Genomic DNA, 14,351 nt, shown 5'->3' on the forward strand with positions numbered 1-14,351 from the left:
CCATGGAGCAAAGGCAGGGACCGAACCCGCAACCTCATGGTTCCTAGTCGGATTCGTTCACCACTGCGCCACGACGGGAACTCCTAGAAGTAAGTTTAAGTGCAGCAAAGATGTGGTCAGCATGGTTTATGGGGGCCTGGCCTCCACCCTGCGAGAGATGAGAGATGCAAGGTCAGGCCAGACCTTGGAGCTGGGGGAAGCTTTGGCCGAGGAGGTGTTTCAGGAGGTGACAGATGGCGGTGCAAGTCGGAGGAGGGGTGGACAGGCATCTGGAGCTGGTGGGCTGAGAGGAGGGCCAGGCTGAGAGGGGCCCAGAGAGAAGAGAAGCCATGCACTTCCTTGGACAGTTTAGCAAGGAGGTTACATCAGGGTGACAGGGGAGCCCGGATGCCGTGGACATGATGCCGCTGTGCCTGCCTGAGCCCACACCCCTGAGCAGCACCGCAGACCTCAAAAGCCTTTGCCTTTTGTTCAGATGCTTCTAGAATAAAACAGAGTCACTGCTTTTTAAACCATGAGTCTGACTCACGGGATTTCTGTCAAGAGCTAACGGCCTTCCGGGCCTGCGCTTCCCCTCAGCAAAAGCTGTCCCCTGCCATCCACTTGGCTGTCTCGACGTAACTGCGTCTCCACCTGCACGTGCACAGGAAGGCGGGGAAGGACCCCGTAGCAGGTTGCGTGACCTTGCAGAACCTCCAACCAGAGCAATTCCAAGTGCTCTTTCCTCTGACCTCTGAAACCAAGAAAGAAAGAAATTGAGGGAGTTCCCGTCATGGCACAGTGGTTAACGAATCCGACTAGGAACCGTGAGGTTGCGGGTTCGATCCCTGGCCTTGCTCAGTGGGTGAAGGATCCGGCGTTGCCGTGAGCTGTGGTGTAGGTTGCAGATGCAGCTTGGATCCTGCGTTGCTGTGGCTCTGGCATAGGCCGGTGGCTAAAGCTCCGATTCGACCCCTAGCCTGGGAACCTCCATATGGCATGGGAGTGACTCAAGAAATGGCAAAAAGACAAAAAAAAAAAGAAAAGAAAGAAACTGAAGCATGAAATCTAGTCAACCTGATCCTGGCCAGAACAAAGACAAAGCATCCAGAGAATCTGAGCCAACGCCACTGGCAGGCACGGTCTCTGAGGGCTGCTGGGAGGCACCGCAGCAGGTGCCACCAGGACAGACCCAGCTCAGGCTGGGCTGCGAGTGAACGCCCTCCGTACCCTGCATTCTTGTCCAACCCAGATAAACAAGAGGGCCACGAGCAACGTCAAAATGGTTCTTAGGTGAATCCAACCACGGAATCCCCTTTGGGGCACTGCTGGGACATGCAGGGCTGTGAGGGGAGGGGTCTGGCACTGACAGGTACCCACCGGGGCCAGTAAGTGAGGTTAAGGTCAGATGGCCAGGCCGACGTCACGAACAGCAAGGGCAGAGTCCAGGGCAGAGGCAGTGAGGGGGCTTCAAGGTTGCAGGTGGGGAGGGCTCTGCCCCCTGACACAGGGCAGCCTGGTCCCAGGTGTGAGGGTGGGTGGTGGGCACGGCAGCTGCACCCATAGGCCAGACAGGCTGCTGTTACGAAACACCATGAGGCTGCATCCAGGCTCCGGGCTCGAGAACCACAGTGGGTTCCCCTCCATGTCCACCAGCCGGGCAATAGAAACGTGCATCCTGGGGCTGCCTCTGCCCAGGGCGTCCCCAGCTGGCCTGTACACCTGCAGCCACAGGCAGGGGTCAAAGCAGATTACAGAGGACATCACCGAAAACCACCCCACGTGGCCCCACCCCACGCCACACCTGGGCCTTGGCTCACAACCCGCCAGCAGATCCCACACTGATGGTGGCCCTGCAGTGGCAGCAGAGGGTGGGCATGAGCCTGGGAGGGCCTCAGCAGCCCGCCAGCCACAGGTAACTGCAAGCTGCCTTGCTGTGCTCTGGGTGCGTTGTTGGCAGAGCCGAAAATAAATGCACTGGCTCCCCCTGTCTACCCAGGGTCGACACCCCGCAGAGGGAGAGAGAAGGGCAAGCGGGGGGGCTTCGGCTCCTTAGGAGTCCATGCAGGGCGCCTCTGGGCAGGTCCGAAAGCAGGTGATGTGAGCAGCCTCTGAAATGTCTCGGCTGCTCGAGAACTGCCAGTGTCGGGGGTCAGGACGACACCCTCCTCTGATTTCGGGCGAATTTCCTGACCGGCCCTGTCCACACACTCGTGAAGTCCCCATGGAGACAAGTGGGCGGCTTATCCACCAGACGCAACGAGAGGAAGGCCGAGCCCCGGGCTGTCCTGCAGGTGACCACACGAGGCTGCCTGGGACCCTCGGACCTGGGTCCGTGTGATGGCAGGGAGGGGTGCCGTGCCCGCCACTGCTCCTGAAAGCACCACCGTGGGTGGGAGCAAGGAGAACTCTCTGGAGGCCACCAGGAAGGAAGCAAGGTCCCCATGGCACCTGCTCAGCCCCAGGTCTGGAGGCACCTTTTTCCCATGGAAGCACAGGATGACCCCAAGCAAGGTCCCCCAGGAGCCAGAGGGCCTGAGAGGGAAGGTGACCTCGACATGCCTCTGTCTGCCCACCTGGGGCCAGGAAAGCATCTCTGAGGAAAATAATGTTTTAAGAGCAAGTTGGAAGGATGCTCGTTGGCAAAATATACAGATAAGATAATGACATCCCCGTGGCATCTGACTGTCAGTTTGTCCAAGCAAATTCCTGATGAGCTGGGTTCACCCAAGCCTCCGCCCTCACCCCTCTGGATGGGGCAAGTGTCCAGGCAGTAAGGGGGGGTCTGTGTTCACCCCCAGCCCCATTCTGGCCCATGGCCCTCAGAAGAGCCGAGATATCACAGGTGCCCGAGCCCACTTCCTCGTGCCGACCAGCCAGGGGCTGACTTCCCGGAAGACAGTGCTCCCACTTGGGACAAGGATGGCCCTGTACCCGGCCCGGGTGCGGACCAGCAGGCATAAACCCCAAGCCCATTCCCAGTCTCACAACGTCCGCGGGGACAGAATGGGTCAACTGTGGATGCCCCAGAAGCAGCCCGAGGCCCCAGCAATTGCTACACGAGTGTCGGCAAGGCCCTTGGCTACATAAGAAATCAGGCAAGGCTGATTTCTTCTTATGGAAGAAAAATACCAACTTTTAGAAAATTGACCAGCAGAAACAGATAATCAGGGTACAAAAATCATAAAAGACAGAAAGAATGAGAAAAATGTCACAGTCCCCCCATAAGTAAAATAAAAACCTGGATGCCGTAGTTGCCTATAAAAACGGCACGATTCTGTGCTAACGAGGTGAGGTTACAGCTATACTACATGGTATGACACTGTAAACGTTAGTGGTTTTATCACATCATTGTATTATAACACAATATCACTGTCACATCCCCAAGTCAGCCAGAAACCACTGGGCACGGGACTGAGGCCCAAATCCTTGGACGGAGAAACAGCAGTGCCATCAGAGAGGCCATCCGGAGGTGGCTCTCCTGATGGTCAGCCTGCAGCTCCCACCGCCACACGTCCCTGCAGGAAGTATCTCTGCGAAGAAACCATTAATAGGGCAACACAAATTATGTGGTCCGGTTAATCAACCAACCAGGCGGAGTTCCCGTCATGGCGCAGCGGTGAACGAATCCGACTAAGAACCATGAGGTTGCAGGTTCGATCCATGGCCTCACTCCGTAGGTTAAGGATCCGGTGTTGTCGTGAGCTGTGGTGGAGGTTGCAGACACGGTTTGGATCCCACGTTGCTGTGGCTCCGCCATAGGCCGGTGGCTGCAGCTCCAATTGGACCCCTAGCCTGGGAACCTCCATATGCTGCAGGAGCGGCCCTAGAAAAGGCCAAAAGACAAAAAAAAAAAAAAAAAAATCAACCAACAAGGCTCTTTAGGCATGAGATTTAGGACAGCCGCTTTTTGATCAAATGCACTAGGGGAAGGAAACAGCAAGCTCATCTAACATGGGGGGGCCACTTATAAAGACGACCGGTGTGTCGGCACTTACAGCTTGCCATCTCCTCCCGAGGTCCAAACTGCACATCTGATACTGTCTCCTCTACCCCTTCCCAAACCCACGTTCTCCGTCTCTTCATGATGATAAATGGTTGATTTATCAGAAAGACGTAACAGTCCTACGTTTGCCCGCCCCTAGAACCAGGAAGCAAGGGACACCACTAAGAGAAGAAGTCAACACGCATACTGCCATAGCTGGAGAGTCTAACACGCTCCTCTGTCATGGAAAGAATAAGCCTATGAGAAAACCACTAAGGAGCAGAAAATTTGAACAAAATATTAACCAGGAGTTCCCATTGTGGCACAGTGGTTAACGAATCCGACTAGGAACCATGAGGTTGCGGGTTCGATCCCTGGCCTCGCTCCGTGGGTTAAGGATCCAGCATTGCCGTGAGCTGTGGTGTGGGTTGCAGACGTGGCTCGGATCCTGCGTTGCTATGGCTGTGGTGTAGGCCAGTGGCTACAGCTCTGATGAGACCCCTAGCCTGGGAATCTCCATATGCCATGGGAGTGACCCAAGAAATGGCAAAAAGACAAAAAAAAAAAAAAAAAAAGTTGTAGAATGCAACTGCAGCAGTCCTTGGAGGAATTTTTACAACTTAAAATACAGATCGAAAAAAGAGAAAATTAGAAAAATCAGTGACCGAAGCTTCAGCTTCATGAAAAGATTAGGCCAACATCTTCCTCCCCAAGCTGCTTTCCTCCTGCACCTTCAAGCCAGAAGCCCCAGAGCCTGCGGTCCTCACAGCTCCACCCGCCATCTTCCACTCTGGGGCCCCTTGTGCCACCCCTCCGCCCCCGTCCCTTGGTCACAATCCCATTTTGTGGATTTAACCAGGAGTTCCTGAGTTGGTCTCTTAGTGAATCGTCTGCCCTCGGATTCTTCCCAAATCACCCAGCGCGACCTTCCTGAGTTGCAATTCGGTTTACTCGGTGCCCACCCGAGCATGTTCCAGAGCCTTCGCGTCCCCGAGAGGCCTCTCGCCGTCACACCCCAGAGCTCCCCGCACGAGCCTTCGCAAATCGTCACACGTCACCTGTTCCCACCACGCCAGCCCCCCGCATTCACGCCGTCTCCCCCTGATCCGGGTGGGCAACCACAAGGTACACTTTATGTCAAGAGTCAGCCTCCTGGGAAGCCTGCCACCATGCCCCCAGGGTGCTGAGGCCCTGTGCCCGGCTTCCCTTCCTCCTCTTGACCGTCTCTGGTCTCCGCCTTGGTACTTGGCAGTGAGTTTCATTGCCAATGCTCTTGTCCCTTCTTTTCCGCTGGACTCGAAGTCTCTGGAGACAAATGGTGACCTGAGAACTGAGACATCAGAACTGAGAGATCACTGGATTGGAAAAATCAATATTGTGAAAATGGCCATACTACCCAAAGCAATCTACAGATTCAATGCAATCCCTATCAAATTACCCATGACATTTTTCACAGAACTAGAACAAACAATCCAAACATTTATATGGAACAACAAAAGACCCAGAATCGCCAAAGCAATCCTGAGATACACAAACCAAGCAGGAGGCATAACTCTCCCAGACTTCAAGAAATACTACAAAGCCACAGTCATCAAAACAGTGTGGTACTGGTATCAAAACAGACAGACAGACCAATGGAACAGAATAGAGAATCTGGAAATAAACCCTGACACCTATGGTCAATTAATCTTTGACAAGGGAGGCAAGAACATAAAATGGGAAAAAGAAAGTCTATTCAGCAAGCATTGCTGGGAAACCTGGACAGCTGCATGCAAAGCAATGAAACTAGAACACACCCTCACACCATGCACAAAAATAAACTCAAAATGGCTGAAAGACTTAAACATACGACAGGACACCATCAAACTCCTAGAAGAAAACATAGGCAAAACACTCTCTGACATCAACATCATGAATATTTTCTCAGGTCAGTCTCCCAAAACAATAGAAATTAGAGCAAAAATAAACCCATGGGACCTCATCAAACTGAAAAGCTTTTGCACAGCAAAGGAAACCAAAAAGAAAACAAAAAGACAACTTACAGAATGGGAGAAAATAGTTTCAAATGATGCAACCGACAAGGGCTTAATCTCTAGAATATATAAGCAACTTATACAACCCAACAGCAAAAAAACCAATCAATCAATGGAAAAATGGGCAAAAGACCTGAATAGACATTTCTCCAAAGAAGATACACAGATGGCCAACAAACACATGAAAAAATGCTCAACATTGCTGATTATAAGAGAAATGCAAATCAAAACTACCATGAGATACCACCTCACACCAGTCAGAATGGCCATCATTAATAAATCCACAAATAACAAGTGCTGGAGGGGCTGTGGAGAAAAGGGAACCCTCCTGCACTTTTGGTGGGAATGTAAACTGGTACAGCCACTATGGAGAACAGTTTGGAGATACCTTAGAAATCTATACATAGAACTTCCATATGACCCTGCAATCCCACTCTTGGGCATCTATCCGGACAAAGCTCTACTTAAAAGAGACACATGCACCCGCATGTTCATAGCAGCACTATTCACAATAGCCAGGACATGGAAACAACCCAAATGTCCATCGACAGATGATTGGATTCGGAAGATGTGGTATATATACACAATGGAATACTACTCAGCCATAAAAAGGATGACATAATGCCATTTGCAGCAACATGGATGGAACTAGAGAATCTCATCCTGAGTGAAATGAGCCAGAAAGATAAAGACAAATACCATATGATATCACTTATAACTGGAATCTAATATCCAGCACAAATGAACATCTCCTCAGAAAAGAAAATCATGGACTTGGAGAAGAGACTTGTGGTTGCCTGATGGGAGGGGGAGGGAGTGGGAGGGATCGGGAGCTTGGGCTTATCAGACACAACCTAGAATAGATTTACAAGGAGATCCCGCTGAATAGCACTGAGAACAATGTCTAGATACTCATGTTGCAACAGAAGAAAGGGTGGGGGAAAAAATGTAATTGTAATGTATACATGTAAGGATAACCTGACCCCCTTGCTGTACAGTGGGAAAATTAAAAAAAAAAAAAAAAAAAAGAACTGAGAGATCACTGCCAAAGGCAGGTCCCTGTCAGTGTGGTCCATGTCACCTGCTGATGGGGTGCTGCCCACAGAATTACGTGGGGATCCAGCTCAAGGCAGAGGGATCGGACCCCCCTCTGCCCACCTCGAGGGGACTTGTAAACTCAGGGGATGGGTATTCCAGGACACAAAGACACAGGCGGGCAAGGGTCTCCTGCCCCTCGATTTCCAATGCTTAGACGTTGCCCCTCTAGCTTTCCTTTCTGCTCAGAGGTAGAAAACTTAACGTACTAACAGAATTTCTAGAGACTGACTCACTAGACCTTTCCAGGGAATAAAGATCCAGGTGAATCTTAAGACAGTTTCTTACAAACGTGTCGCGTCTCAGCACGCACAGGCACTGCCTGACTGCACACAGCGTGAATGGAAGGAGACAGGTGCCCGGGTGCCCTCGGGGCCCCGGGATTGGTCCCTGCACAGCTGACTGGGGCTGGGCAGCCGTGCCTGAGATAAAAGGACGGCCTCCACTTAGGCAGATCAAGGCTGTAGGAGAGGCCAGCCGGCCCAGTACCAGGCACCTGGGAACTTGCATAAATTACCTGTCCTTTCTCAAGGCAGACAGAAGACAACCTGCCGGAAATAGCGATCACAGATAAATTAACATGCACTTGTGCCCTTAAGAAAGAACAGGAATTCCCGTTGTAGCTCAGTGTAGTACCCAGGAGGATGCAGGTTCAATCCCTAGCCTCATCAGTGGATTAAGGATCTGGCGTTGGGAGTTCTCATTGTGGCTGCAGTGGTTAACGCATCCGACTAAGAACCATGAGGCTGCAGATTTGATCCCTGGCCTTGCTCAGTGGGTCAAGGATCTGGCATTGCCATGAGCTGTGGTGTAGGTTGCAGATGCGGCTTGGATCTGGCATTGCTGTGGCTGTGGTGTAGGCCGGCGGCTACAGCTTTGATTAGACCCCTAGCCTGGGAACCTCCATATGCCGCGGGAGCGGTCCAAGAAATGGGGAAAAAAAAAAGGATCTGGCGTTGCCGTGAGCTGTGGCGAGGGTCCACAGCTGCAGCTCCGATTCGACCCTTAGCCTGAGAACCTCCATCTGCCCAAGTGCAGTCCTAAAAAGCAAAAAAAGGGAAAAAAAAAGGACATACAGGCCTCTGGGAGGATTTCGTTACAGTTTCTCTAACAATGGGACAGGCACAGGGAGGCACAGGAGGGCTGGCCGAGTGGCTGCAGGACTCAGGCCCCTGGAGGATCAGCAATGAACTGACCCACAGTTTGGCAAGTCTGGCCGACGTGGGCAGCCCACGCTTAATTAGCCCAAGACTACAGGCCTTGGGTTTATTTTCCTGGAAATACACTTGAAAGTATTTATTTCTCTGAGAAAAAAACAAAACCCAATTTTTTTTTTTTTTTTTTTTTTTTTTTTTTTTGCCTTTTCTAGGGCTGCTCCGGAGGCATATGGAGGTTCCCAGGCTAGGGGTCGAATCGGAGCTCTAGCCACCAGCCCACGCCACAGCCACAGCAACGTGGGATCCAAGCTGCATCTGCGACCTACACCACAGCTCACAGCAAGGCCGGATCCTTCACCCACAGAGCAAGGCCAGGGATCGAACCTGCAACCTCATGGTACCTAGTTGGATTCATGAACCACTGCGCCACGACGGGAACTCCAAAACCCAATTTAAAGTCCAGAGACTCACTCTCCCGCGGGTCTCTTGGCTCCTGCCAGCTGCTCACGCAGGTACCTGTTGCCATAGCAACCAGGGTGGGCTGAGAAACAACCAGGCCAGACATCTCAGGGTTCTTCCTCAGAAAAATGTTTTGGGTTTCATTCCGATGAGATCTTTCCACGAAGGTGGTTCTGTTCTGACACAGCCCACGGATCTGGTTGGTGCCAGGGTCAAAGGAAGCAGCTATTTTCCAGCCGCAGAGTCTGACCACAGCATTTCTGCCTCGGCAACCCCGCCGCCCCGCTGGTGAGAACGCACGTTTGCTGTCCCCAGGGATTGGGGGCGCCTCTGGGACTGGAGATCCAGGGTGGCCGTGCGCTGGCCAGGGTCCCACCCCTCATCCCCCCGCGTGAGGAGGGAACCCGTGCTGCCCCAAGAGGCCACAGGCCCACCCAGCTCCTCAGCAGCCACAGAAGGTCCCACCAGCATCTCAGGGGCTAATGATGTGTCACCAGACCAGGGCTTCCTCGGGGTCCTTTCCAGAAAAAAAAAAAAAAAGAAACAGTTCATTTTAAACCAAAAAAGCAAACAATAAACACAGGCTAGTCCTTCACCTTATGGGTTAATATGAAACTCAGATGGATTAACAACTTAATAATATATTAAAATCGAAACCAGAAACATTACGAGGATATTTAAGTGAATTTTTTTCTATCATTAGTTCAGAAAGCTCTTCCGAAGCTCAAAGAAACATTTTAAAGTTCTGCCCATTGAAAAAAGCCACAGGAGTTCTGCTGTGGTACAACGGGAGTTGTGGTGTATTGGGAGCCCTGGGACACAGGTTCGATCCCGGGACCAGCACAGTGGGTTAAGGATCCAGCATTGCTGCAGCTGCTGCTTAGGTTGAAACTACAGCTTAGATCTGATCCCTGGCCCAGGGATTCCGGAAATATGCTGCAGGGCAGCCAAAAAAAACAAAAAACAAAACAAAACAAAAACCAAAAAAGCCTAACCAAATTAATTTATTTTTTATTTTTTTAATGATTTTTATTTTTTCCATTATAGTTGGTTTAGTATTCTGTCAATTTCTACTGCACAGCAAAGTGACCCAGTCGCTCACACACACACACACACACACACACACACACACACACACACATATATTCTTTTTCTCCCATCATCTTCCATCATGTTTCATCACAAATGACTGGATGTAGTGTCCAGTGCTACACAGCAGGATCTCATGGCTCATCCACTCCAAAGGCTACAGTTTCCATCTATTAACCCCAAACTCCCAGTTCATCCCACTCCCCTTGGCAACCACAAGTCTGTTCTTCAAGTCCGTGAGTTTTGTTTCTTTTCTGTAGAAAGGTTCATTTGTGCCATCTATTAGACTCCAGATATAAATGAAATCATATGGTATTTGTCTTTCTCTTTATGACTTACTTCACTTAGTATGAGAGTCTCTAGTTGCATCCATGTTACTGCAAATGGCATTGTTTGTTCTTTTCATGGCTGAGTAGTATTCCACTGTGTATATATACCATACCTTCTTAATCCATTCATCTGTTTGGTTTTTTGTTTGTTTGTTGTCTTTTTTGTCTTTTCCAGGGATGCACTTGAGGCATATGGAGGTCCCCAGGCTAGGGGTCTCATCAGAGCCATAGCCGCTGGCCTACACCACAGCCACAGCAGCACCAGATCCGAGCCACGTCTGCAACCTACACCACAGCTCACAGCAACACCGGATCCTTAACCCACGGAGCAAGGCCAGGGATCAAACCCGCAACCTCATGGTTCCTAGTCATATTCGTTAACCCCTGAGCCGCGACGGGAACTCCCCATTCATCTGGGGATGGACAAGTTGTTTCTGTGTCTTGGCTGTTGTGATTAGAGCTGCAGTGAACATACGGGTGCATGTGTCTTTTTCAAGGAAAGTTTTGTCCGGATGCCCAGGAGCGGGATTGATGGATCCTATGGTCGTTCTAGATTCAGTTTTCTGAGGTGCCGCCATACTCTTTCCCATAGTGGTTGTACCAACTTGCATTCCCACCAACAGTGGAGGAGGGTTCCCTTTTCTCCACACCCTTTCCAGCATTTGCTTTTTGTTGACTTGTTAACCACGGCCATCTGGACAGGTGTGAGGTGATACCTCATAGCAGTTTTGATTTGCATTTCTCTACTTATGAGTGATGGTGAGCATTTTTTCATACGCCTCTTGGCCGTCTGCATATCTTCTTGGAGGGGGCCCTGCACGCTGGCCCCCTAGAATCACCTGCAGGCTCTTCCTCCCCCACCTCTCACCTTGAACACACAGACTTGCAGCCAAGAGGGTGTCTCGAGGCCAACAAATCCAGAGAAAGGAATCCGAGTTACTCTGCTCCTGGTCTGGGGAAGGAGGGGTCTGCCCGACACCCCCCCCCCATCGACTGTCACTTCCTTCCACCCCCTCTTCGCATCTCAGGAAAGCAGGAATTAGAAGTAACTAATTTCTATTCTGTTCAAATATTGAGTACATTCCTAGGATTCTGTGGTGTCGATTTTCAGATTCGCGTGCTAAGGCCTTTCTAAGGCTTATAGATGGTGTTTTGATCGTGCTGATTTAATTAATTATAAAACACAGTGCCTTCCTCACAGATCTGGCTTCTCTGGGTACAGAGGTGGCACACATTTCGTGCAGTGGTGGTGATATCTTGTTTCTGCAGGGCAGCGGTTCTTTCTGAACCGGGGGTCGCTCCCCAGCAAGGGAGGGCTGCGCGGCCCAGGGCACGGGAGCAAGTTGCCCCCAGGCCCAAGCTGGTTTGGCATTTCCAGGAAAGCGGCCACGCCTCTTTGCAGGTGTATCACCTGGAGGGCGGGCTACTGGCTGCTGGCATCAAGGCAAAACAGATGAGACACACGTGAATCATCCGGGCACAGCCGCAGAACGCAGGTCAACCAGGAAATACCACCCTCCACTCTGCAGCCCGCTGTGCACAGGGCTCTTCCTAGGTGTTAACTCTCAATGGCATGATTTCAGTGTCAGCAGCCGTCTCTCCGGGACCACTGTTTATGTGAGACGACTACACCCTCTTTTCTAAACTATGGAGGAGTTCCCGTCGTGGCTCGGGGTTAACGAATCCGACTAAGAACCATGAGGTTGTGGGTTCGATCCCTGGCCTTGCTCTGTGGTTTAAGGATCCAGCATTGCTGTGAGCTGTGGTGTAGGGTGCAGATGCGGCTCAGATCCCGCACGGCTGTGGCCGTGGTGTAGGCTGGCGGCTACAGCTCCGATTCGACCCCTAGCCTGGGAACCTCCATGTGCCGCGGGAGCAGCCCAAGAAATGGCAAAAAGACAAAAAAATTAAAAAAATAAATAAATAAACTATGGAAAATTGTTCTGTTACTTGCAGCCAAGGAGAGTCCAGCACCAGAGACTGGATGGAGATTGCCCCGTGTGCACGAACCACCCCCACGGCACCCCTTCGGGGTGGGGGGGCAGGGGGCAGCCCAGAGGCCCTGGCTAGGCCAGTCCCACAGGAGGTTCTGCCCTTTCCAAGGTCTTGGAATCATCTGGAAACTGGGGGCTCTTGTGAAGCACCCCCTCCCCACTGCTTCCTCTGGGGCTTGGCAAATACCACCACGGCCAGACTCATCCAGCCCAGGTCCCCTGTCACACTAGGTCATCCTGGTCCCTCAGGAGCTGTGGACACGCCCCCCCCCCTCCAGGGGCTCCCTCCCTCCAGCTGAGCTCCCAAGCTTCTCACCAAAGTTAGGAAAGAGTTGACCAATGACCCTTGAGAATTCCTGGCATATGGGAAGTTAGGGTGACAAATGGGTGATGTTTCTACTGGTTCCTCTTTTTGTTGCTGACAGATCTCGGATCTCGGTATGACCGTGTCTCCTTATGCTTTAGTCCTGGGCCGGAGGTATGCCACCACCCAGGGTCCTGATAGAAACCTGGCAGAGGGCTGCCCAAAGCCGGGGCTGCCCCCGCCAGGAGCCACAGCAGCAAGGACACAAAGCTGGAAGTCAGGACACCTGGGTGCCCCAGCCTGGCTGTCGGTCCACAGCTCTCAGCCCCAGGGAGCTGGCGCCAAAGGCCTTGTGTCAGCCCATTACGGTGCCTCTCTGGCCTTGTTGGTTCCTGCAGAGCCGGAATTTGGGATGAATGGGCTGCTGAATTTTCTAAGATGGAAGCCTTCTATAATCCATCAAAAGGCAATTCTTCCCTCAGCAGAGGGGAATATCGGAAATTCTGGGCCAGCCATTTGGGACAACAGAAGCACTTCAGAGAAAACCAAAAACCATCCCCAAGATCCTTCAGCTGCTGCAAGAGGCCTAAGGAAGAACATGGGAAGAGTTTAGAAGGAGAGTCGGCTTAGCGCAGACAGCTTTGCCAGGCTGCTGCCGTGGCTAACGCTCTGCTGCGGTTCATCGTACAGGACGTCACAGCCCTTTCTACGAGAAGAGCAGCCCACGCGGGAACCCAGGGCAGGAGGCCCAGCTCGTGTACCTGTCCCTGCAATCAGCTCCCGCTGCCTCCCTGAGTCTCAGCGGTAGGCGCGTTTGCAAAAGGAGCGGCAGGAAGGGGCCGAGCCGGCCACATCGGGGAGTTCACCTGTCACGGATGCCCAGAAACATGCCAGCGTGGCAGTCGTCCTCAATGGGTAGCTGGAGTAGCAGCACATTTGTGTTCCTGGGACCCCCCCCCTTGGAAAGAGGGGTGGGGTGGCTGGGAAGACACTGTTGCCAGGTGCCCCTGTGAAGGGAGGGGCTGGCCTCTCAAAGAGCCTTCAGGTTGGACAGTGTCTCCTCAGAAAAGCAACGCTGGTGCCATCCCAGCCACAGTGACAGGCGGAAAGCCAGCGTGTCCTCCAGGCATCAGCCCTTGCAGAAGTTATAACAGCTCTCGAGCATGTAAACTCTTGGAAATCCAGAAGATTAGCAGTTCCCACGTCAAGCAGTAGGAAGGTCTGGGGCCTCGAGGAAGATGGTGGCTGTCTGATGGCCCACCAGGGAGTCGCATGCCGGGGCACCGCACTTCCTTCCGAGGGCCCCTCCCGTGCAGTTGAAAACTCATTTGATTCGGCTCTTGTCCACCAACGTGGCTCCGCAATGTATTTGCCATCAGCAAATGCAGCGCCTCCAGCATTGCTCCTCTCTCTCAAAATTGCTTCGGCTCTTCTGGGTCATGTGTGGTTCCCTGTTAATGCTAGGAGTTTTTTCAATTTCTATAAAAACACCACTGGGGTTTTGAAGGGGATAAATATGGAATCTGTAGATCGCTTTGGGTAGAGTGGACATTTTAACAGTGTTACAGCCTCCAATCCATGAACATGGGTTATTTTTCCACGGATGTAAGCCTCCTCTCTCATTCCTGTTTTGTAGTTTTCAGTGGACCCGTCTTTCGCCTCCTTGGTTCATTCCTAAGGATTTCTGTGAGGAGGCATGCCCATGGCATATGGAAGTTCCCGGGCCAGGGAACAAACTCATGCCACAGCAGCGACCTGAGCCGCTGTACTGACCATGCTGGATCCTTCACCTGCTGTGCCACAAGGGAACTCCCTAAGTATTTTATTATTTTTATAATAAAAATAATCGCTTGAGTTCCCGCCGTGGCTCAGTGGTTGACGAATCCGACTAGGGACCATGAGGTTGCGGGTTTGATCCCTGGCCTCG

Source organism: Sus scrofa, chromosome 18, assembly GCF_000003025.6.
Source record: "Sus scrofa isolate TJ Tabasco breed Duroc chromosome 18, Sscrofa11.1, whole genome shotgun sequence".
NCBI classification, from domain to species: domain Eukaryota; kingdom Metazoa; phylum Chordata; class Mammalia; order Artiodactyla; family Suidae; genus Sus; species Sus scrofa.